Source organism: Podarcis pityusensis (assembly GCF_964106645.2).
Source record: "Podarcis pityusensis genome assembly, chromosome: 6".
In the NCBI taxonomy this organism is placed as follows: domain Eukaryota; kingdom Metazoa; phylum Chordata; class Lepidosauria; order Squamata; family Lacertidae; genus Podarcis; species Podarcis pityusensis.
The window spans coordinates 18,394,935-18,420,392 of NC_138030.1; the positions used below are offsets into that span (position 1 = coordinate 18,394,935).

General features: G+C 46.0%; 1 protein-coding gene across 4 annotated transcripts in view; it reads left to right on the forward strand.

Annotated features, from left to right (window-relative positions):
* The window catches only part of RIPOR3 (RIPOR family member 3), a 102,800-nt gene that overhangs the window by 15,803 nt on the left and 61,539 nt on the right, over positions 1 to 25,458 (forward strand). Inside the window, exon 1 of one of the 4 annotated variants that reach the window (XM_081011084.1) lies at positions 17,529 to 17,546. The exons of the other annotated variants lie outside the window; for them this stretch is intronic. The gene's annotated coding sequence lies outside the window, so the exon portion shown is untranslated. Of the gene's footprint in view, positions 1 to 17,528; positions 17,547 to 25,458 lie in introns of those variants that run through there. 4 annotated transcript variants of the gene reach the window in all.

Here is a 25,458-nt window from a genome sequence, read left to right on the forward strand (position 1 = left end):
GAGAGGGAGAATGATTGTGGGTGCTCCCTCATGCCAGCAGGGAGTTATAGGGGTGGGGAGCATGCAGTTATCCCCCAAAATATGCTAGTTACATAGATAGCAGAAGTGATTGTGCTGCTGCTTGCAGAATTGGAAGGCGGACTTGGCTGTCTCCATTTTGGACCCGCTAGTAGTTATTATGATCCCCATAAGTTACTCATTTCAGTGCATATTGGTGTTTAATTGCATATCTGATCCAATGTGCTATCCTAAAATGTGAAGTGGGTTTTTTTTGGTATTTGACTTTTTGATATTTTTAGGTTGTTGTAAACTCCTTAAAGTTTTCTTTGAAATATGAAATGGTATATATATAATAACAAACTGGGCAATCTTTGGCATGCCACTCTCTCTCAGCCTCTGCCTTCCATCAGCCCTTAACAACTTGGGGCCAGTTTATCTGCAAGATCACCTTACCAGATATATATGCTTCAATCTGCAGAACTGGTTCTGTTACAGGTCCCACATAATACGCCTCCCCCCATTTGTTAGAAATCCATCTTTTAGTGGTGTGGAACCCACACATTGGAATACCCTGCCTATTGACATAAGGCAGGAGCCTGCTAAAACATTTTTGTTTAGCCAAACCTACCTAGATGTGTAGAATATTATTTACATGTGTATTGAGCTTATCACTAAGATGATGCAGAATCAGCGGGTGATCTGTTCTCTGCTAGGGAGCAATCTATTTATGTCCATGGAACATGTTGTGGGCTGGGTCATGATGACTGTAACCCAGTGCTAAATTTCTAAAATGGGAACTGTCAGTGCTCCAGCAGTTGGGAAGTCAAGTCCAGAGCCCTGAAATATCTTTTCCTTGATTCATGAGAATCTTTTACGTTTACTTTGTAGTACAGTAGTGTAGCCTCGCCTTTGAATGACTATGTTGGTTCCTGCTGGAGTGACCTTTTTTTGGTAAAATCTTGAAAGAACCCCCAGTCTTAAGTTTTCCCCTTCCCCGCTGACAATATATTGTGACTAAATGTGCTTTACGGTGTTAGGCTGTGGGCACAGACAAAGTAACTCTGCCTAGGCAGTTGTCCCCACTAAATCCCTTTTAAAGAACATCTAATTTTTCCAAGTAGAAAGTAAAAGAATACATAATGTATTTTTTTGGGGGGGGGGGGTTAACGATGTTTATATTTGAATAATTCTCCAAAATGTGGGTATTTATTTGAAGAATCTGGTTGTTTTTTTTGCAGGGGGTACTGATAACAAGATTACATTTTGGCATCACTGCTTGCTGACCATAATAGGGTGAAAAAAGGTAAAGGACCCCTAGACGGTTAAGTGCAGTTGGACTTGACTATAGGGTTGCAGCGCTCATCTTGCTTTCAGGCCGAGGGAGCCGGCGTTTGTCCACAGACAGCTATCCGGGTCATGTGACCAGCATGACTAAACTGCTTCTGGCTCAACAGGACACCTAGCAGAAGCCAGAGCGCACTAAAACGCCATTTACCTTATTACCACAGTGGTACTTATTTATGTACTTGCACTGGTGTGCTTTTGAACTGCTAGGTTGGAAGAAGCTGGGACAGAACAACGGGCGCTCACCCCATCGTGCGGATTTGAACTATTTGAAGAGGGTAATGGCATGATTTGGTGTCTTCCTCACCAGGAAATCGTGGGCATGATATTTCCAAGAGCCCAGAAGTGGAATGATTTACTTATCTAAGAGTTTTCTTGCTTGCTGGTGTAAAGTCAGAAAAGGGGAAAGGCTCAGTGGTAGTGCAGAAAGTCTTTTATCTGGTCCCTGGCACCCCAAATTAAAATACTTCAGGCACAAGGACTAGGGGAAAACCCTACCTGAGGCCACAGTCAAGATAGACAGCACTGGTCTAGTAGTCAGGCCAGTATGCTGATTCATTATAAGAAAGTCTCATATGCTTTTATCATGCCATTGGAGGAATGGACTTACAATGCAAACAGGAGGCCATTAAATTATACATTCTTACATTATAATAAATGTGCATGCTGAAGATCCGTTTAACCTCACTTGGCCCTTATAACTAGATGTTGTGAGCTTCCCAGAAGCACTTAACTGCCCACTGTTGGTCTACAGTTCTTGTCTAGAATGACCTTGGTCTGATCCAGCAAGTCGTTTCCTGAGATCTTGTGAACTTGGCAAGAGAGTAAGCCACTCGCTTAAGGAATTGTTTCTTAAATGCTGGTGTTGGCTTCAGAACAACGAGAGTTCAGAACAATGCAGCCAAGAGCCTCCCTTCAGTTTCTAAACACACATTAAGGCAACCATCATTAATGGGCACGCCTTCCTCAAGAACAGGAAGGGGTCAGGGGCCTTACGCCTCTCCTTGAGCGGTAGGCTGTTGTCCCTCAGGCCAAGGCCAGATCTACTTAGCAGCTTCCCTTCTTAGCTGAAGCAAGTCAATGTCCAGGTGGCAAGCATCCTGGACTACAGCCCTCCATTTGAAAGAGTCCTCTGCTTGAAAGGCTATCTAGCCCTTTACTCAGTGGTTTAAGGCAGGGATGGGAAATCATAGCCACATCCCCTCAGGGCTAAGCTGTCAGAGGGCGGATGCCAACTGTGTGTGAGAGACTGAATCCAACAGTGGAAAGGAACTAGAGAAGAAAAAAAAAAAAGAAAAAAGGCAGAGCCACACCTTTTCTCTCTCTCTTATAGCCACATCTGTTCTATCTTTCCCTTTCTGTCATTCTCTTTTGTCTCTCTGTTTCTCCCAATCTCTCTCTCTCTTTCGGCTGCCCTCTTCTCTTCTTGTCTGCTGCCTGGGAGAGCAACAGGTTTGCTCTGAGCCGAACTGATCCTTTGCAGAGGGTGTTTGAAATTAGGAAAAAGGGCTGCACGAGATTAGTCCAAGGGCCACATAAAATCAAATTAGCCCGAGGAATGAAGAATTGCCCACCTGCGGTGCAAGGGAACGCAGCATGAAAACCACCACGCTTAAGACATGCTACCCGGAATCTGGTAGCGATCAAAATTACGGTCTCAACCAAACTGAATTGTGTAATAAATGGACCTGCCCTTCTCCCTTTTGTGACGCATGGAGAGGATAACTTTCTGGATTAATTTTGAGACGTGCAACACACCTCTTTTCAGTCTGCCCACTGGTTTGGACCACGCCCCTAACAATAATAGAACTTCTGAAAAAGTGGAAAGAAACAAAATACCAAACAGATTATTGTCTTGTGAATATATTTGATTGCAGTGTGAGTCCTTAAACTTGACTCCCAGACCATGGGCATAGCCAAGGGGGGGCAGAGAGGGGCAGCTGCCCCCCAATCAATAAAATTCAATAAAAATACATAGCAAACTGAGATTCTGCCCCTCCCTAACAAAAGCCTGCCCCCCATAACAAAAATCCTGGCTACGCCCATGTCCCACACTGAGCAGGCTTGAGCTGTGTGGGTCTTCCCTTTGTGCATATTAAGTGCTGACTCTCTCCCCCCCCCCCCCCCGGCTCTGAGTTTTAAAGCTGAACTCGTGTCCATTTTGACCTTTGTCATTGGAGGTGCTTGGGTGCAAATGGGCCCTTTGATGTGCAGATGTAGGGGAGTCATTTGGCGGGAAGAAAAACATGGGCAAAACACAAGAACAGAGACTTGCCTGAAACTGGCACTGAAGTGGGAAGTTCATTCTTGTGGAGTGGAAGTCACAAGAAGCCCAAGATGTTTCGATTTAAAATCTTCCTCAAGGGCAGCAGAGGCTGTGATGTTCTTCAAAGAGAAGTCTCTTGGGATCCTTCCACAAGAATAAACTTGGTGCCTTTCCATAAGAACTTTCCGATTCAGTATTGGCAGTATTGCCTTACTTTCGGTGTCAGCTGCAAGCAAGCAGTGGCTCTGATCCAGAGAAAGACTCTTGACCAGAGGCGCCAGCTTCTCCAGACAATTGGGGAGAAGCCCAAGATGGAGGGCACAAGGAGGAGGGGACGACAGAGGACAAGATGGTTGGGCAGTGTTCTCGAAGCTACCAGCATGAATTTGACCAAACTGCGGGAGGCAGTGGAAGACAGGTGTGCCTGGCGTGCTCTGGTCCATGGGGTCACAAAGAGTCAGACACGACTAAACGACTAAACAACAACAATGCCCTTGACTAACAAGCTACTGCACATGATGGTGATACAGGAAAATAGGAAGCTTCCTTATAAAGTCAGGCCAGTGGCCCATCTAGACCAGTGCTGTTGACATTGGCTGGCAGTGGCTCTCCAAGGCCTCTTGGAGATGCTGGGGACAGAACCTGGGACCTTCAGCATACAAAGAAGATGCTGTGTCACTGAACTAATAACACACCTACGATCTTCCTGGTTTGTGGTCCTCGATTGTGGTTGGGGATGAGCAGTTCTCGTTGAAAGATGGAAGGTCAGGAGACTCCCTTGGCACACACTGCAGTGTTGGCGGAGAAGGCATTCACTACATAGCATGTATTTGGTTTGATCTCCATATCTGCTGTTGGTTGATCTGGGTGCAAAGTCTCTGAACCTGCTTCAGTTGCTGCATGCCCAGACTCAAGAGTAGTAATAGTAACTGTGCAGGCAGAAGTCAAGGTAACTGTGGAAAAGAATCTGACCCAGTCAAGGAGATTTACGCGTAGATTTTCCTTATGGTTTAACAATCAGGGAACTCTGGACTTTGTAGCTCTGTGTGGGGAATACAGTAGCAGACTTTTTAAAACTCTCAACATCCTTAACAAACAACAGCTCTCAGGATTATTTGGGGTAACTGTTAAATGGTATGGGACTGTTTTAATTGTGGGGTGAGGGTGTGGCCTTGTATCACTATAACTTTCCTGGCTTCCCCCAAAGAATTCTGGGAAACGTAGTTTGTTAAAGGCCATGAGAGATGTAAGGAGGTGTGCTGGTCCAGGGGGGAGGTTACCGTGGGGCGAGGTCCAGGACCTGAGTCGAGGGTCGGCAGACAGTCCTCCACGGGCGAAGCGGGGTCCACAGTGAGGAGCCGGGCAAGGACAGGAACTCTGGGGGAACAGGACTGGGTGCTGGCCGAAACAGCTCTTCAACGACGTTGCTCCCGCAACCTGGAACCGGGCTGACTGGCCTTTATCTTCTCTGAGGCCAGGGGTGGTCCCGGCCGCCAGGTGACCCGCCTCTCCTGGCCTTAAGGCGAGCACTCCTCCTGGGAGAAACCAGTTCCCTCTGCCTCTCTGCCCTGAGCCTCTGCAGCTCAGGAGAGGCCGGTGGGTTACTGGACCCAGGGGGAGACTCACTTTCCCCTGACAGGGCTGGGAGAGGCGCACCTGTAGGCAATGCATCCTCAATCGCCTCCGGAGCCAGAGTGGAATCACCTGGTACCTGCTCCTGAGGATCTGGCACAGGTGCAGGCACTTCAGAATCAAGGCCCTGCCCCAGCTCAGCCGGCCCTGGAGGCAGGGACTCCTGTGCAGGCTGGGATTCCTCCGGTTCAGCCTCTGAATCGGATTCCCAGGCCATCACAGGAGGCCTCTATTCCCCTCCTAGAGCCAAAGTTCCTTGGGAAGACAGGTTGACTCTTAAACCACTCTGGGAATTGTAGTTCTGGGAGAGGAATAGGAGTCTCCTAACAACTCTCAGCACCCTTAACAAACTACAGCTCCCAGAACTCTTTGGGGGGCAGTGGTATAATACTGCTTTGAATTCCAGTCATAGTTCCAGTCCTGACTGACTCTGGGGCTGCGGCGCTCAGCTCGCTTTATTGGCCGAGGGAGGCGGTGTACAGCTTCCAGGTCATGTGGCCAGCATGACTAAGCCGCACATGGAAACCCCGTTTACCTTCCCGCTATTTATCTACTTGCACTTTGACGTGCTTTCAAACTGCTAGGTTGGCAGGAGCAGGGACCGAGCAACAGGAGCTCACCCCGTCACGGGGATTCGAACCCCCGACCTTCTGATCGGCAAGTCCTAGGCTCTGTGGTTTAACCCACAGCGCCACCCATGTCCCTCTAATGGTCAGGGGTCCTTTACCTTTAACAACTCTCAACACCCTTAACAAACTACAGCTCCCAGAACTCTTTGGGGGGGGGGAAGTGGTATAATACTGCTTTGAATGTGTAGTGCAGACGGGAGCATGCTTAGGAGCTAGTACTGATGGCTGTGTCTGGGCAGGTTGAGCAGCTGCCACTCCCGCCAAAAGGCTCTGCATGGAACCCTCTGCACAGTGCTTCAGAGTTACTTTAATTTATGGTCCTTTCCACCGAGCCATCCCTTGTGTTTACATTTTTCCCTTTAAATGGTGTCATACATAATTTGTTCTCATAAATAAAGGAGAGAGCAGTGCTCCTCTGAATTTATTATCTATTTTTGCAGCATGCTCCTGCCAGCTTTTTATGATTATTTAAAGACACTGATAAGTGCTTACTCTCATAAAGGCTATCATAACTGTACACTTTGGATCTCATTCCTACCTGCAGAAAAATAAGACCCCATAAAAATTTACAATGCAAACCTCTGCGTGTATGCTCAGTCCTATAGAGCCCAGTGGGGCTTATTTCTGGGTGTGTATAGAATTATAGCCATAAACTAAAATTCTAACCATGTCTACTCAGGAGTGAATCCTACTGAATTCAGCGAGGCTTATTTTCAGTTAAATAGGGTTAGGATTCTCTTAATTTATTATGACTATATTATCACATGGTGATTTTTAGAAATATAAAGCATCTTCCCTAACAGTCAAGCCAGCCGATTCAGAATCTGCTAACTTGATCCCCTCGTTTCAAGATTAATGCGCTCTCGTTTGGTTTAAAGGAAACCCAGCACATTTTAAACATTTCTAATCAATGATCTGACATTCACATGGCTAGAGTATAGTAAACTGGTTAGAGCTGCGTGCTGTGAGATCTCAGTGAAGTGTGCATCTTTAATATTGCCATTTGCACTAAAATTCAGGTATGCAGAATATTCTGTATTATTCCAAGTCCTTATTCAGATCCAGAGGAGGTGGAAACCCCAAACAACCAATGAGAACTAAGTATACCTAGTGGCCATATAATGCTGAGTGTCATTTAGGTAGAAGACCCAGAAGGCTGGGGAAGAGGAGAAACGGAATGAAGTATCCTGTGCCTGGAACCCCGAATGTTCGAGCATGTCATGCTGCAACATTATGTTGCAGGCCCGACTTGCAAATCTATTTGTGACCACATTTCCATACACATTCCAATATTGGGTGGGTGTTACACTAGTTTATGATATAAGTGCTTATTTTACCCTGTAATAGTACGGGAGGAAAGGAGAAGTGAACAGTACAGGCACGTATTTCTTGAGGCTCAGGTTGAGCTGGGAGACCTGATCGTCATCAATATTATTCCACATTTCTCCATCCATGTGGCTTGTTTTTAAAGAGCTAAAGTGATGTTGGACTCTCTGGTTCCTGCGCTGTGAAGGAGCAGATGGTATTTCTCACCATCCTCTAACTAAGCCCATAGCAGAAGTAGAAGAAGAGAGCAGGTCAGTACATATTTTTCTTCCTTCCTTCCTTTTCTCTTTTCTTTTTTTAAAATGAAACCTTGGAAGTAGGAAAAACCCTGATGTATCTTTCCTATAGAAGGCCATAACTAATGTGTTTTTCCATCATTCAAGCCAAATCGTGATTATAGAAGTCTTGCTCCTCCTCCCTCCGAAGCCATGGCAAAACTCCCAGGGCACTTGCTAGGATCAGGATTGGGCCAGAGAAGCAGGAATGGTGCCATTTCTATCATTATCTTAGCAGCAGCAATTTCCCCCTTCCATTACGGGAGGCACAAGCGGTCAAATCAAAGCATGGCTAAATGTGCAATCGCAGGAGCTGTGTTGATTCTGGGCAAACCTAAGCCAGTGGTCCAGAGCCTGTGGCTCTGTGGATGTTGCTGGACAACAACTGTATTCAGCACCAGCCAGGATGGATTGTAGTCAGGAGTGCGCAGTGTGTTTGGGGACGGTAGCGCTCACCTGACCTGGCCTGAGAGGGGGAGGATTGAGGCAGCAGGGAGATTTGGCGCAGTGCAAATACACCAGCAGGAGCATCCAATTTCCTCCGCCGATGTGCTTGCACCTCACCCAACTCCTTGCTCCTCCACCTGCTGGTAAGCACCAGCAACTCAGCCGTCAGTTGCGTGCTGCCCTCTTGCAACACCATCTGCTACTTGTTGTAGTCCCGCAACTTCTAGAGGTCATCAGGTTGGGGAAGACAGCTCCAGGACAACCACAGCACCTCTGCTAAATGTCAAGTGCTGGACTTTGCACAGCTCCACGCAGCTCACATTCCTAGTGCATCCAGCTGACCTAGGAGGCATTTGGGGACAGGGCCTTTTCAGTGGTGGTGCCAAACTCATGTCATTCTCTCTCCAAGGAGGCTCGCTTTTTGTCCTTTCCCCACTTTCCGCCTTCACTTTTTAAAAATTGCTGCTGCTTCGTTGGTGGTTTTATTATGATTTGCTTTGCTCTGGTTTTATTGTTGTTTGCATTGTGTTGCAAACCGTCATTTGGTTAACGGGTGGCGTCTATATCTAAACACACCAAATAAATCAATTAATTTGTGCTAATTGCCCCTGGAGATAGGGTTAACAGCAAGGAGAATGTCTTGAGAGCTGCATGCAGCCTGAAAGATGTATATTTCCTGGCCTTGTTCTTTCCTAAGGCTTCTCCCCCTCCCTTGATAGTTTCCTGAAAGTATGCCCTTACTTTTAAAGGGCTTATTAGCATTCAGCCAAATGCAGTTCTGGTTCCTGCCAAGACTGAGCAGACTGTCCAGCTAGATTTTGCTGCATTCCAGAATCTGCGATTCAGGCATTTGAATTTGTCATCAGATTGAAATGGAAACCAGCGGAGGCAACAGTGGGCTCTCTCCGAGCTCGTAAATCAGTCTGCAGCAGAGTGGCTTGTTCTGGGCCTTTGGACTGAGTGGAAAGAAAACCTTGCAGGAGAGTGCTTGGAGCACCTTGTCTAGGTCTTTGGAGCAGTGACAAGATCTCAGTTTGCTATTGACCAGAGTGGAGCTCAAGGAGAGTGTGGAACAGCCCTCCAGGTTGTGCAGCGCGGCTGATCTTGTGAATGCGCAGACAATGACACAGACCGAGGGGGAATGCATGTAGTTCGGTAGGAGATCACAGGCTTAGCAGGCGTAAGGTCACGAGTTCAATTCCTGACATCTCCAGGTAGGGCTGGGGAAACACTCGCGCCTCAAATCCCAGAGTGCTGCTGAAAATAATACTGAGCTGGATGGACCCATTGGCCAAACTTGGCAGAAAACAGCTTTTGTTGTAGAGTTGGAAGGGACTCATCCAGCCCAACCCCCTGCAATGCAGGAATCTCAGCTAAATCGTACGTGACGGATGGCCACACCTTGACTGATTAATTCGAAAGACACCTGATTTGGCATTTAAGCAAAATAAAGGAAGGAGGGAAGGCGGGAAGCCCGCAGCCTGTCTCGCCAGAGTGGTGCATGCTCTAGTTATCCCTCACTTGGACTACTGCAATGCGCTCTATGTGGGGCTACCTTTGAAGGTGACCCGGAAACTACAACTAATCCAGAATGCGGCAGCTAGACTGGTGACTGGGAGTGGCCGCCGAGACCATATAACACCGGTCTTGAAAGACCTACACTGGCTCCCAGTACATTTCCGAGCACAATTCAAAGTGTTGGTGCTGATTAAAGCCCTAAATGGCCTCAGTCCAGTATACCTCCACCCCCATCATTCTGCTCGGACACTGAGGTCCAGTGCCGAGGGCCTTCTGGTGGTTCCCTCGCTGCGAGAAGCCAAGTTACAGGGAACCAGGCAGAGGGCTTTCTTGGTAGTGGCGCCTTTCCTGTGGAACGCCCTCCCTTCAGACGTCAAAGAGAAAAACAACTACCAGACTTTTAGAAGACATCTGAAAACTGCTCCAGTTTTTGGTCTCAGCCTTCGAGGCTCTGGGAGAAGCCATCTAATTAATTTTCACATCCAGCCTCTACTGGAGGCTGCTTCATTGCTTGTGGTTTGTGGATTTACTGGCAACAATACCCCTCTGCCTCAGGAACACTGTTTCCTAAGGATCTTCAGAACAACCTTGTAAATTTCCTTGTTTGCAAGGATATACCCTCTTATCCGTCAATGGCCTTTGCATATCTGTACGTGAGACAGATGAACTCAGGGAGACTGTGCAAAGTTTTGTGCATGCACCAAAGTTTCTGCCTGTCTTTGGGTTGCAATGCCTGCGACAGGGACAGAGCCAAATATGTATGCAAACCGCACATGTATATGAGCCTGTGGCAAGCTCTGCCAAGAATGTTGGCAATATTAATTTTAAGAGTATAAATTTCCTTGCAACCAAGAATGCACATGAAAGAATTTAGAAGGCTTGAATCCACGCATTGTAGATTTGTAAAATGCACACGGCTCTGGTTATGTATAACTCGTTAGCTGTGCTGCAGCTTGGTTTGCTGAGTGCTGGGTGATGCTTTAATTGAATTTTGTGGGTGAGGCATAGACTTTCAGTCTAGGGTCTGGGTTTTTTTTTTTTTACAGTCTTTTAAAAAGAAATATGCATGCTTTCTATTTTGCTAATCAGTTTTTGATGTGCGTTTTCTATTGTTTGCTCTGTTTCCCTCTGTATTGAAGGCACCACCCTTTATGGGCTGAAAACCTGGACAAGTTGTCTAACTTGTTTGGTGGGTGGGCTACTTGCTAGATGGAAATCAGGTTCTTAATTTGTCCCAGTGGGCAAGAGGGTGGTGACCAAACAAGACTCCAGAGGCTGTACTCTGTTTGAAAAGATTTATTTTAAATGCATCAGCAGAAGACCAGTGAATGCATTTCAGTTTGTAAAAAAATGATATAAGCCAAATAATATCAAAGAGGAAGCAACAGCACATTGTGCACAAATGAATTTTGGGAAATGCCAAATACAAAGTGACTATTGCATGCATAGTGTGAAATACCATATTTTTCGCTCCATAGGGCACACCGGACCATAGGGCGCACCTAGTTTTTAGGGGGTGAAATAAAGAAAAAAAAAATTATCCCCCCCCCAGCCCCAAAGAGCAAAGAAGCCAAGACAGCAAGCGGGATCCATCCCACTCGCTGTCTTGGCTTCCTCTTTAGCCACGCGCAACCTCTCCAGCTGGGAGAGGCTGCGCGCGGCTTTGGCAGAAGCCAAGACGTAGCTTCTGCGGATATGTCCGCAGATTGCGGATAGCTGTCCGAAGCCCGGGGAGCACAGTGCGAGTTGGCGCTGCACTCCCCGGGCTTCGGGCTGCAGGCTGCCCGCCGCGCTCCAAAGGCTTGAGGATAGCTTCCTGAAGCCTGAAGAGCCTGCATTCGCTCCATAGGATGCACACACATTTCCCCTTCATTTTTGGAGGGGAAAAAGCGAGTCCTATAGAGCGAAAGATACGGTATGCCTTTTAGTTTAAGAGAAGGACGTAGCTACCAATTGAAAGCCAAATTCCAGGAAGCAGGCTCCTTAGGTGCTTGTTTCTGCATATCAACCAGGTGTCCAAGAAACAGAATCCAGGAAAATCCAAGAGAAAATTAGTAAAAATCAAATCTTATAGTAAACCTAACCTGAGAACTAAAGTAATCTATATTTAAAACTGTCCATAGACCGAAGCTCAGGAAAAATCAACTAGTTTGTGCAAAATCTCAAGGAACAGTTCTGATACAAGGGTAAAATCCTCCCAAAACAAGGAACAAAAATTAAATCAATTCTGCACAGCTCAATATCTGGAAAACTCAGCACAGGAAAGCCTAACCCAGTGGAAAATTATTACAAGCAGAAAGAGCAGAATCTAAAAACAGAGGTTTTTTTTCTTTGTGTGTTCCAAGCAAGATATATCTTACAGCACAAAAAGACGTAAGAAAAAACTGCTTGTGTAAAAACGAGATGAAGCTAAGTTGGGAGTCCAGAGAAGAAATAAAAAAGTTCCCTCTGTTCCCCAATATCCCCAAACCCCTTTCCTGCTCGCTGATTAGTTCCTTTAATGTTGTGGTGCAAATGCAGTGGCAGAAGGGCAGGACTGGTTCAACCAGTGCCATTTGCACTGTACCAACCCTTTCTGCCCCGCCCCACCCAGTAAGCCAAAGCAGCTCACTGCTGGGTGGCTAGCATAGTGCCTCTGCCTCACCTGGCAAGCTGCTTCTCTCTGCCTATCCACACACACACAGAGCATCAGTAGCACTGCATAGCATGGTGCATGATTTATTAGGATCAGCAGACAATTCTACAGTGGTGAGCCGGCAAAGGATGTTGCAAAAGTTAGTGTGTTGCACTTGGCTGTGGAAACCTGGGTTCACCTCTGTTATGTACTGAGTTGAATAGGATCCAAAAGGCAGCAGTCTGATTGGTCTGAGAACAATAGGATTCAGAATGCAGCAGTCTGATTGGTCCTAGAACAATAGGGTCCAGAATGCAGCAGTCTGATTGGTCCACAGGAGCCACCCAATCCAGCTCCAGGTGGAAGCGAATCCACAACCTGATTGGCCTACAGGTGAATCCTGGAATTAGCCAATCATGTGGGGCCCATTGTGTAAATAATGTATATAAAGCAGACATTCTGGGGGAACTTCCATTCCTCCTCACCACTATGAGCTGAATAAAGAGCATGCAATCCACTCTAGACTCTGAGTATATTTCAACCTACCAGCCACAAAGTTCACTGAGGCTGCATCTACACAGCTATAAAAAAAACACTCTGAGAATGCTATGAAAAAACGTTTTAAAGCTCACAATGGAAAATTTCACAGTGTTCCAGGTTCAGCTCTACAGCGCCATCTATTGCCACAGTGTTAGAATGCACTTATAACTTCTTTTAAAAAACGAATGTAGCTGAGTCCTTAAGTATCTGAGCCTAGTCTTCTTACAAAGTGGGGTGCCCTCCACCCATGCATACCACCCTGGGCTGCGGTGCTCTGGCAGATGATGACATTGCTCCTGTTCTGTTAAAAAAGTTCCTTATTCATAGAATTGTAGAGTTGGAACTTGGAAGGGACCCTGAGGATCATCTAGTCCAACCCCCCTGTGATGCAGCAATAAGCAGCTGTCCCATACAGGGATCGACCCTGCCACCTTGGTGCTACCAGCACCACGCTCTAACCAACTGAGCTATCTGTTAAGTTGTGGGTGAACATATCAGACGACACAGCGATTCTTCAAACAGCTCTTGATTATTCACAGGCCAGAACTGAACTGAAGAGTTCAGCCAGCCTGCTTTTATAGAGCTCCAGTACAACGCAACTGTAACTATCCAATCACTGAACGTCACTTTCAATCCCTTATTTGCATATGTGGACCTGAGTGAAAACTATCAACAGTATCCCTCTGCTGGCCCAGGGTGAGAACTTCAGTACATAACACTATCCAGGCCCTTTCTTCAATGGTTCCCAATTCATTCCCAAGGGAAGGTGGTGCCTATGACAAGCAGAAGCATCTAATTCCTGTTTGGTCCCCATCCTCTTCCCTGGTATGCTGTACTAAGATGAAGGAGGAGGGAAGCTAACACTCCTTGTACTGGTTGCAAGTAAGAAGGCAGGCAAGTGGGGGGCAACTAAGATTGGCAGGGCAGCTTGCCCTAGTGGACCAGCCTCCGCTGCCTGCGTTCCTCCTCTATGAGCGTGTCTGTCTGTGTGTATTCTACAGCTGCCAGATTTACAGTTAATAATCCTCCTGTGCTTCACATGAGGCGCACTGTTATTTCTGTTTCCTTAATTTGATCTGTCTCCTGGACATCCTAGTCATGCAGTTCCCCAGCTGTAAAATGTAAAATCCTTACATGATGGCTAAAGAGGATGAGGGTGTAGTCAAAGCCTTTCGAGAAGACAAAAGCCAAGATTTTTCCTTTAAAAAAAAAAAAAAAGCATTGTATTAGCATGTATCCAGTTTAAACAATGCAAGATTCTGTGGTGGTGGTGTTAAGGTGGAGAGGACAGACTTTCTGTTGGAGAATAGCTTGTTTGCTGCTTAAAAAAGAAGAAAAGCAATGGGGCAGAGAGGTTTTCCGCAACCAGGGAGGCAAAATGCACAGCCTGGAAAAAGGGACTCACAAAATATCAGCGCATTGCCACGGGAGAGATGGGCAGTACTGCAGATGCTCACCATTTTTTTCCTTAATTTTGAAAGGGAAATGCTCTCATTTGTGAGCTTTATAGTTGTGGACATCTTTGTTTCCAAGGAAGTCCTCCCAAACTGCTGTGAAATAAAATAAGGGTGTTTAAATGTCCGTTTTGTGTTGTTGTGGCAGGGGAGTAGGAGTGTGTCTCTTGCCCCCAGTGGTGTCACAGGCCCTAGATTGTTTCCCTGAAAAATGCACACATGGTCTGTCTCCAGGTGAAGATAGAAAAGTCTTCATTACAGTCTTGGTCCCTAAAATTTGTTTTAATTTGTTGGAAGCAACTCAGAGTGCCTGGGGCAACCCAGTCAGATGGGTGGAATATAAATAATAAGCTATTCTTATTATTAGCCAGAAGGTGACAAAAATGCTCAACAATCATGTCCCACAAAGCACCCCAAACTGCAATGAATGTGCTGACTGGGATTAGAAGAAAAAAACCCAAAACAAAAACATCCCCCAAGTGATTGAAATTCTGCAGTTTCTGTGCTGGGAAAACATGATTTCCTCACAACTGAAGCAATCTGGGGAAAGAAACCCAGACCCCTCACAACCAATGAGTAACAGCTGCCCTTTTTATTGTGCAGTAAAACAATCCTCTTGTTTAACATATGGTTGAGGATGTGTTGATTCTGTCTTTCTGTAATTGTCTGCATTGGTGATCCGCAGGCATCAGAAACACAAATTCCTGGGAATCTTGATGACTCATATTTTAAAAGCCACAAGTTTCTAGTCTCTGTGATTCCAAGGTAAAACAGTACAAATGGGTGTGAGATGCCACATGGCTGAAAATGGTGTGTTTACTTTGGTTAAAAGTACATGTGTGTTGTTTAGCTGATGTTTTAAGGGCCATGGATAGTGCCCCAGAGACAGGGTGACTGTACATCCTACTTTTCTTTATTTGAAGGGTTGTTCAGTCTACGTGTGATTTAAAGGTAAAGAATCCTAAGGAGGGATTGCAGGAGGGGGTCCTTCAATAGTGAAGGTAAAAGTAAAGGACCCCTGGATGGTTAAGTCAAGACAAAGGTGACTATGGGGTTGCGGCGCTTGTCTTGCTTTCAGGCCGAGGGAGCCAGCGTTTGTCCACAGACAGCTTTCCAGGTCATGTGGCCAGCAGGACTAAACTGCTTCTGGTGCAACGGGACACCATGACAGAAGCCAGAGTTCATGGAAATGCTGTTTACCTTTCTACCACAGTGGTGCCTATTTATCTACTTGCACTGGCATGCTTTTGAACTGCTAGATTGGCAGGAGCTGGGAAAGAGCAATGGGTGCACACCTTGTTGCAGTGATTTGAACCACCGACCTTCCGATTGGCAAGCCCAAGAGGTTCAGTGGTTTAGACCACAGCGCCACCCGCGTCCCTAATAGTGAACACCTGGAGAGCAGACTGAGCAGACACCCAGGCCAACTGGCCACAGCCTTTCCCATTATGGTGGTTTTTCTATTTAAATTATAGCAGTCTCTTCTAAATTCACATTTATACATATCTATGCTTTTGTAAATATTATCCACATCGATGTCCTCTTTCGCTCCCTTGTTTGGTGATGCGTTTCCTCCTTTTTGATTATGTGTAGTGCTCTCCCCAACAGGATACAGAATTTCTTCTGTCTGCCTTCACATCCTTCACTTTCTGCTTAGCATTTATCTTAACCACATCAGCCCTGACCAAAAAGTCAAATTTCGGTGAAAACCCAAACCTTAGGTTCAAAATACATGCTGCTAACCAACACATGTCCTAGAAGTCTGCTTGCTTAACTTGCACAGATGAGTACACATTGAGGAAAGAGGATCCCATGATTAAGAATTTGGGTTTGTCCAGTTTGGTGAGCAGTGTACATTGGTGGGTTGCAAACACACACTCACATTTTCGGTGCCTGGTTAATACAAGTACAGTGTACCTTGGTTCTCAAACTTAATCCTTTCCGGAAGTCTGTTCAACTCCCAAAACCATTCAAAAACCAAGGTGCGGCTTCTGATTGGCTGCAGGAGGTTCCTGCACTCAAGCGGAAGCTGTGTCGGACGTTTGGCTTCTGAAAAACGTTTGCAAACCAGAACACTTACTTCCGGGTTTGCAGTGTTTGGGAGCCTATTTGTTCGACAACCAAGCCATTCGAGAACCAAGGTAACACTGAAATATAGTAATGCAGTCCATGGCCAGCCAACAAGCATGTTTCTTTCCATGACTTGATGGCTGCTGACCAGTGGCGTAGCGTGGGTTGTCAGCACCCGGGGCAAGGCAAGTAATTTGCGCCCCCTAACCCGTGGATTTGCGCCCCCTAACCCTAACCCCCAGATGTTGCGCCCGGTGCGCCCGGCCCCCCCCTGCACCCCCCACGCTACGCCACTGCTGCTGACGGTTGCTGATAAATTGGTTGCTTCACACTGTGGAGTTGCGTAACTGTGCCATTTGCTTATTTGTAACAGAAGGCTGTTGAAGCATCTTGCGCAATGCCAGCACAGTGGTTTCCAAGCTTTTTAGGCTGTCTGTATTTAGTATACTGTGTACCCGTCTTTCTCTCCCAGGGAGCCTGGTTTCCATATGCCCTTAGGGCTTAGGGCTGAACTACATATTACATGCAGTTGTGTGCAACTTCCCCAGATGGCATTTTCCCTCCCAGAGAAGTTGAGCGGGAATGATGTAAAGGGAAGAAGGCGTGGGGAAAAGAGATGCCTAGACTTTTCTTCACCTGCCTCTTCTCTTTCCCCCTCAATTATATTTTATTAAGTTTCAACATTTTTAACATTTGCAATCAAAACACAATTTTCTCTTTTCTCTTATTTTCATCAACTTCCCACCCCGTCTTCCATGGGGTTGTTGTCTCTCCCCTTCTGCCACACCCTATCTTCTATCTATTAAATAATAACCACAGCATTATAATCTAATTACTTCCATTGCTCATAACTCAAATCCTGTTTGAGAGTCCTTCGTACTATAATATTTCTTTAACTAGTCCTGAAAAAGGCTTCCATTCTTCCATGAAACACTCACCATTAGATTCTCTTAATTTTGTTGTTAATTTTGCCAGTTTCATTACCATACCTATCCTTTGCCAGTTCCATAGTCCATTACCATACCTATCCTTTCTTCTTTGCTTGTTTGTCAGCCTTGTTGACAAGTAGGGCAGGACGTAAGGAAAACAAAGGTTCTCCGCTTTGGCAAAGGAAGAGTTCTCCGCCTTGGCAAACTGTGACAGCATTGCTCATCATGACTTCATTTTCTTTTCTCGAGTGCTGCTCTCAGTTTTTTTTAAAGTTTTGTACAGAAATTGCAAATCAGAAATGTGGGGTGGGTTTGTGCATAAGTGCTTTTAATGTTGTCGCCTCTCTCCCCGGCGTTTTATTTACTGTATGAGCTGAAGAATACCTCCAGTAAATGGTTGAAGCAGCAGTGATGGAGGAGGGGATGCGCCATCTTTTCCCCAGCACCATTTTGATGTTCTGAATTGCTCTCTCTCCCCCCGCTGCTCCCAAGCTAAAGAGAGGTACCAATATCATACTCATAGTGGTCTATAGCATGTGGGGCGGGGAGGAATTTAGATAGGAAAACGGTGCTGCAGGTAATGGTTTACCTCCCTCTCCTCATCCTGCACCACTTTCTCCAATCAAGAAAGAGCCCATATTTTGTATGACATCTCTTTTGCCCCTATGATGTAAAACTGGAGCGGAGAGCCTCAGACTCTGTGGCCCTCTGTAGTCTCTCTATACGGCCCTTGGAGCTTTCCACAAGGCATACCCCGTCTCTACAGGCCCTGGTTTCAACCTTGAGTGTTTTAGTCTGGCTGGCTTGTGTCCTTCTACTCGAATATTTCTTACTTGTCTTGCTTGAGATTGCTGTGTGTGCAAAGGTCAAGTTCACATTCATTGCTCCACCCACATTTCCTTTGATTCCGCATGTGGCCTCTGAAAGCTTGTCCAGAAGGGAATGCGGCTCTGCTGCTGAAAAAGAATCCCCATCTCTTGGGGGATTATCTATCATCTATCTATCTAAAGCAATGACAAACCTAGACAGCATCTTAAAAAGCAGAGACATCACCTTGCCAACAAAGGTCCGTATAGTTAAAGCCATGGTTTTCCCAGTAGTGATGATGGATGTGAGAGCTGAACCATAAAGAAGGCTGATCGCCGAAGAATTGATGCTTTTGAATTATGGTGCTGGAGGAGACTGCAAGAAGATCCAACCTATTCATTTTGAAGGAAATCAGCCCTGAGTGCTCACCGGAAGGACAGATCATGAAGCTGAGGCTCCAATACTTTGGCCACCTCATGAGAAGAGAAGACTCCCTGGAAAAGACCCTGATGTTGGGAAAGATGGAGGGCACAAGGAGAAGGGGAAGACAGAGGACAAGATGGTTGGACAGTGTTCTTGAAGCTACCAGCATGAGTTTGACCAAACTGCAGGAGGCAGTGGAAGACAGGAGTGCCTGGTGTGCTCTGGTCCATGGGGTCAAGAAGAGTCAGACACGACTAAACGACTAAACAACAACAACAACAACAACAACCTATCTAATCCCCATCTCTTGATGTGAAAAGGATGCCATGTGCACCCTTGTGGAGACCACTAGTAAGAAGACCTCTGTGCCTTCTGATGACTCTTGCTTACTGACAAGCCCACAGCTGTTCACAGTTTTGCAGCGCTGCCACTTTAAAGGAATAAAGGCCAGTGCCAGTGGGGCAGCCAGCCTTTCAGATTTAGGGAAAAGATGACGGAAACGATTTCCAGAGTCCTCCTCATTGACCTTGGAGCACAGCACTTCGGAAAATCCCATCCGAGTCAATGCCAGCCCTTGAGGGAGTGAAAACATAACCCCAACAAAACAAATTAAAAATAGATGTTTTGCAAACTTTGGGCCATGAAGGAGATAATACTATTATGTGTTTCCACTTCTCCATTAAGAAATTCCAGGGGGTGCAGAGCTCAGTGGGTTTGGTCTTCTTTGGGTTGAGTTCACTGGAGGCTTTTGGCATTTTGCAATATTTGCTTTTATTTACAAATCTACAGGTTGTACACAGGTGAATGGACTAATGGTCTGCCTCAGTATAAGGCAGCTTCTTATGTCCAGGAAATATTACGTTCATCTATCCCAGGAAACCATTTGGGGATGTGTTCTTTAATGCATCCCCATAGCCCCAGACATTTTGCTCTGTGGGACAGTTTTTGAGGCTCTGCCTCAAATCAGATTAGGAATTTAAACTTTACTAGAACTTGTGTTTATTTTTCAACAGACACATATACATTACAGTGAATGTCAGAAATGTGGTGGCTTATCAGCGTTCACATGGGAATGCACACAATCCGAGAGAAATATTGCCTGAAAACTCAGAGATTCACTGGTGAACATTGGCCATTGCCTAATATAACTGCCCACATTCTCTTATCTGTATTCCAGATTTGAGGACACCCACACTTGTATAGCTCTTTCTAGGTATTCACAAAACTCATCCACCTTTGTTGGTATTCACATGGCATGTACTTAATGTCTGACATTTACCGTAACCGATAGTTGATGCTTGCATGGAAATAAAAATGAAATAAAACACCACTATTCAAGGAACCTCCATAAGGACTTTTGTGGTGCCAAAGTTTTTAAATAATGGGCCTCTCAGCTTCTAAAGCATAGATAAGTAAATGCAATTTAATTATAGCACCAACAGCATCATTACAGTGCCAGCAATTGGATCATCTTACAGATAGAGGATGCTGATTCTTAAGATTATAGTTTTGGAATGTTTGCATAGCGAAGTATCTTGTTAGGATGACACTGCTACTGAGGTCAATGGTCTCTCTGAAAAAATGCCTGGGAGCAGAGGTTAAACGCAGAGTTTATTTTCCCAGTAGATTTAACACTGCGGTTAAGAGCTGAAACTTAATTAGCCCTGGTATTTAAGTACTTTGATAGTAACGGCAACCCAGTTCTGATGTTTTTGCACAACAGCAATGTCCTTGCCATTTCCCTAACATTTTATAAGCTTTAACCCTTACCATGTTGTTGTGAAAAGCCTCTGGGCAAAATCTGCCAGGAGCTCAAGATACAGTGGTACCTCGGGTTAAGAACTTAATTCGTTCTGGAGGTCCGTTCTTAACCTGAAACTGTTCTTAACCTGAGGTACCACTTTAGCTAATGGGGCCTTCCACTGCAGTCGCTGCGCGATTTCTGTTCTCATCCTGAAGCAAAGTTCTTAACCCAAGGTACTATTTCTGGGCTACCGGAGTCTATAACCTGAAGTGTCTGTAACCTGAAGCATCTGTAACCTGAGGTACCACTGTATATGCATTTTTTATGTGGCCCAAGATTAACACAGATGCCCATGTGCCCATGTGTCTTGGAGGGAGGGAGAGAGAGAGAGAGAGAGAGAGAGAGAGAGAGAGGATGTCAACCTGTTCCCCTCTGGCGATGCCTGCTGTAGTTGATGGCTGCAATCCAGGCAGGGGTTGTTCTAAGCTCTTAGGGACCAGTGACATCAATGAGACGTAATCAGGCATAACTTTGCTGCTTCCATGCCCAGGATGAAGGCAGCCCTCAACTCTGGACAAAGCAGTTCCTGTTCTGCCCAGGTCAGTCCTGGACATCTGGCAACCATGCACAGAGGTAGTTTACTGAACTTAAGTAAATATTATTTGAGCCCATAACTAAAAGAAAAACATCACCTAAAATGGTTTTAGGAGGTAGAAAGGCTAATGAGTCATTTTTTCCTCGCAAAACTTTTGAACTGGCAGAGCCCAGAAACAACCAGTCAAAGGGGGTAGTGTTAAAGGAAAGTAGTCCAAAGTGTAAATAATTACTAGAGGGGAGAATATATCTCGCTGTATCATCAGTATTGTCAGCAATGTGTGCATTGCAAAATTCAAGAGGACAGGTCTCTGTCCCAAGGGGCTTACAGTCTAAAAATTGATACAGTGAAGATGACAGGAGAAGGGGAGGGAGATACAGTGGTGTGTGCTGTGGCTGTATCAGCTGTAACAAGACTTGAGAGGACAGGAGTGATTTTATCCTCCAAGTGTCTTGCAAACTGACTCACAGCTATCTATGCCAAGGTTTCCATAGATCTGTTGCTGAATTCAGGAGGCTAGGCGCAACTCAGAAAAGCACAACTGAATGATTTCTTGCAGATGCAATAGAGGAGGCAGCCCCCTCTTTTTTTTTTTTTTTTTTTTTTGCTTCCTTTGCTGCCACATAATAGGCACCCCTACAATTGTCCATTCGTGCACATCAATCTCTGACTTTTGTCTTCTGGGGGTTTTCCTGTTGTTATTCAGTCTCTCACAGCTACAATAAACCTACCATTAAAATTATGGACTTGTCATTTCTTCGTCAGAGGGCAAGCAGGCAAATTTAGCAGGGGATCAAATACTTTTCCCCTTCACTGTATGCCACCACTGCTGAAGGCCAGCACTGCATGCAACTCCCTAAAAAAATAATAATCAAGGAACTGCCTGGGCTCTGCAGCGTCATATCCTGACTTATAAGCAAAAAACAATCCACAATCTAGGCTCAGACATGGTAAGGATCCAAGCTTAAGTATGGCTTCCTGGTTTGTTTCTGCCACTTGTGCGGGTGGAAGATCAAAGTGGAAACGATTCAGCAGCATGCACTGGCTTTTTATTTGCAACAAACCACGATGAACCTGCAACCCCGTTTTACAAAGTACTTCTTTTGCAAAGAAAGTAATTATTCACACAGTACACATAGGTAACTATGGACCCACTCCCACAGGAGGCAGTGAGGACCAGTAGCCTAGATTGCTTTAAAAGGGAGTAAGACAAATTCATGGAGGAGAGGGTTATTGATGGCTATTAGGCATAATGGCTCTGCTCTGCCGCCACTGTCGGGGACAATATTACTTCTGAATACTAGTTGCTGGGCGTGGGTCATGCTGTTGTGCTTGAATCTTGCTTGTAGGTTTCCCACAGGCATCTGGGTGGCCACCCCAAATCGGAATGCTCCTTGATTGTTCTGTGCATGAATTGTTGTGGAATGAATGAAAATTGAACCCCCTGCATTGCAGGGGGTTGGACTAGATGACCCGGATGGTCCCTTCCAACTCTAGAATTCTATGATTCAATTCTACGATTCTAACTGACTAGCCCCCATTTCATTTCAGTGTTTTGTCTCCCCCCTGCTGAAGTTGACTGTGCACATACCCCAAGTGGAGGGCAAGGGAAGAGAAATACTTAGAGGCTTGAGCTCAGCCTGACCGGGCCAAGTGAACTTTGCAGATGGATTTCAGCAATACATCTTTGGAGGTCTCCTTCCGAGCTCCTCCCTGGCAGGGAAAGAAGCATTTGAATGGAGGCCAGATTCTATTTAATTAGGAGCAGTTGTAAATATGTTTCTGCACTTCCTTAAATTTGATCCCCCCCCCCCAAATCCGAATTAGAGCTTCATGGAAAGGCTCACATGTTCCACATACACAGGTAACACACAGAGAGCAGAGTGGACACACACGCGTGCCAAAAGTAGCCCCTGGGATCCTCAGAAATGCCTAGGTTCAGCTCCAATTTCCCACTCACTGCGCTAGCATAATTTCTCCTAGGCTAGCACTGGGATCTAAAGGAACAGGGGAAGGGAAGGAGCAGCAAAGAAGCCAAGAATGTGTGGGGTCTTCTAGCTGGCTTTTGTTCGAAGAATCAGTGCGAAGGTCTTGGGGTTCATGGTGGATGACCCAAGGCTGGTGTTATGTACTAAGCTTGGATCCTAGAACAACAGGCAAGTAGGAACCTAGAATGCAACAACTGATTGGCCTACAGGAAAAGACCAGTCAGGCTCCAGGAGGGAAGCAGAATCAGCCAATCAGATGGGACTCATTGCGTAAATAATGTATATAAAAGCCTAAGGTTTGGGGGGCAAATGAACCACTGTTTTACAAGCTGCAATAAAGAGCATGAAATCAGTACAGAAGAAGGAGTTTGGATTTGATATCCCGCTTTATCACTACTGTAAGGAGTCTCAAAGCGGCTAACATTCTCCTTTCCCTCCCTCCCTCACAACAAACACTCTGTGAGGTGTGTGGGGCTGAGAGACTTCAAAGAAGTGTGACTAGCCCAAGGTCACCCAGCAGCTGCATGTGGAGGAGCAGGGAATCAAACCCGGTTCACCAGATTATGAGTCCACTGCTCTGAACCACTACACCACACTGGCTCCCTACAGTCCCCCGAGTATATTTCAGTTGGTGACTTTGTGCACTGCAGCACCTACTCCTTTGCAAGCACCTTGAACTGAGCTTTAACAGCAACAAGAGCCAGGTGGTAGAGTACGAGGCTTGCATGCAGAAAATCCCTGGTCCAACCCCTGACATCTCCAGTTAAGGATGGAGGAACTCCCTGGAGAGCCAATCAGTAGAGAGTCTGTGCTCTAAACTGTGTAGCCAGAATTGTGTCCTCCAGATGTTAAACTGCAACTCCCATCACTCCCAAGCAGCATGGTGAATGGTCGGGGTGGTGGTAGCTGTGGTCCACCACCATCTGGAAGACACTACTGAGCTAGATAGGCCAATGATCCAACTCAGCATCTGACAGCTTCTGATGCTCTTGTGTTACAGTGGGCTGAGTGTACGCACCATAAGCTGTGATCCCAGTTTCAAACTTTCTTCAACCTTTCTAGAAAAGAAGCAGTTCTGGTGCCTGTTCCCAGCCTAATAGAACCTGACAGGCATTTGTCCGGTGGACCTTCTCTTCTTCTTGGCTGCTGCACTTCTGACTTGGTGCCAGAGTCTGGGTTCAGCAGAAGACGATGGTCCTGGGCGCATATGAACTGATTTTCTGGGTGCAACAGAAGAGGACCGAAAACATTCTTTGGAACGTCAACAAGAGGGCAATGCCCTCCTTCCCCTTCCCCTTCCATTGCACTCTTCCAGCGGCAGAACACACACCATGGCAACTTTCTTGAGTTGATATTGCAAAGATTTCCACGCTAGAGAATAAAACAGAGGCCTCAGGAATTTATTTATTCCCTGCACATCTGGTGTCATGGGAGCGGGGTCAGGAAATAACCACAAGGTCAAGCCTGCAAATGTCTTCTTTTAATTGCTTGTTATGCAAGGTCTTTTTTTAAAAAAACAAAACCTTATTATTAAGTGGTTTATTTACTTCAGCTCTAATGATTGCAATGATGGAATGACTTTTCTCTGTTTCGCACCAAGTCAGCTTGCAGGCCTCATGGGAATATCCTGCCACTGAGCCTCTTGGGCTTGCCGATTGGAAGGTTGGCGGTTCGAATCCCTGCAACGGGGTGAGCTCCCGTTGCTCTGTCCCAGCTCCTGCCATCCTAGCAGTACGAAAGCACACTAGTGCAAGTAGATAAATAGGCACTGCTGTGGTGGGAAGGTAAACGGTGTTTCCGTGCACTCTGGCTTCCGTCACGGTGTCCTGTTGCACCAGAAGCGGTTTAGTCATTCTGGCCACATGAGCCAGAAAGCTGTCTGTGAACAAACACCAGCTCCCTCGGCCTGAAAACGGGATGAGTGCCGCAACCCCATAGTCTCCTTTGACTGGACTTAACTGTCCGGGGCTCCTTTACCTTTTATCCTGCAGCCAAACCAGGTTAGCGGGTCACCAATCTATTGATCATGTTGAGCTCTGGAGATCATTAGAATTTCCCTCATTGCACAGTTGGAACAACTGAGTCCCCTTGGGGGAAATGACACATTCTATACAAATTTGTGCAACAAAGTGCTGACTTGGGGTGAAAATGGTTGTGGTCACTATATAGATCAGCACATTCGCTTTCTGTTGAGAGCCTGACATTGGATGGCTGCTGAATCAAGGCAGCTGGATGGTACAATATGGTGGTCCAGTACCATTTAAACCTCAGTACCTTATTCAGACTACACATGCAAATGTTTCATTTTTATAGCAGTTGCTAATGGGAGCTCCCCCCGGCCCGGTTTAAATAGCGGGCATGGGGGGAGCAGATTTGACTGCAACAGGGTGGGAGGGAGGTTAAAGCTCTTCCCTGCCCACCCCTGGCCACTACCCAAAGTTTCCATCCAGTTCAGGCCCCCTGGACATGCTGTTTCCTCCTTGAAAGCCCATCTACACAATTGCTAATAGCATTCAAAAAGGCATTTTGTCTGGAAGTTAGAGAAGTTCTCTTCCGGATGTGAATGGGAGCTTTGCTTGGAATGAGTGGCAGGAATTGGGTGCCTCTCAATTCTTTGTTAAAGGCAAACATTTAGATTTGTTGCTTACTTTGCAGCTCAGCTGTGTGTGTGTGTGAGAGAGAGAGAGAGAGAGGGAGGGAGAGAGATTCATTGTCATCCTTTCGCTGCATGGACAGAATTTACATGTATGTTGCATTTTAAGACATGGGTCTAAATTCTACGCACATGCAGCACTGGGAATCCAAATTCCCCCAAGGAACAAAAGGGGAGTGAGTGATGATGGGAACAGAAGCAGCA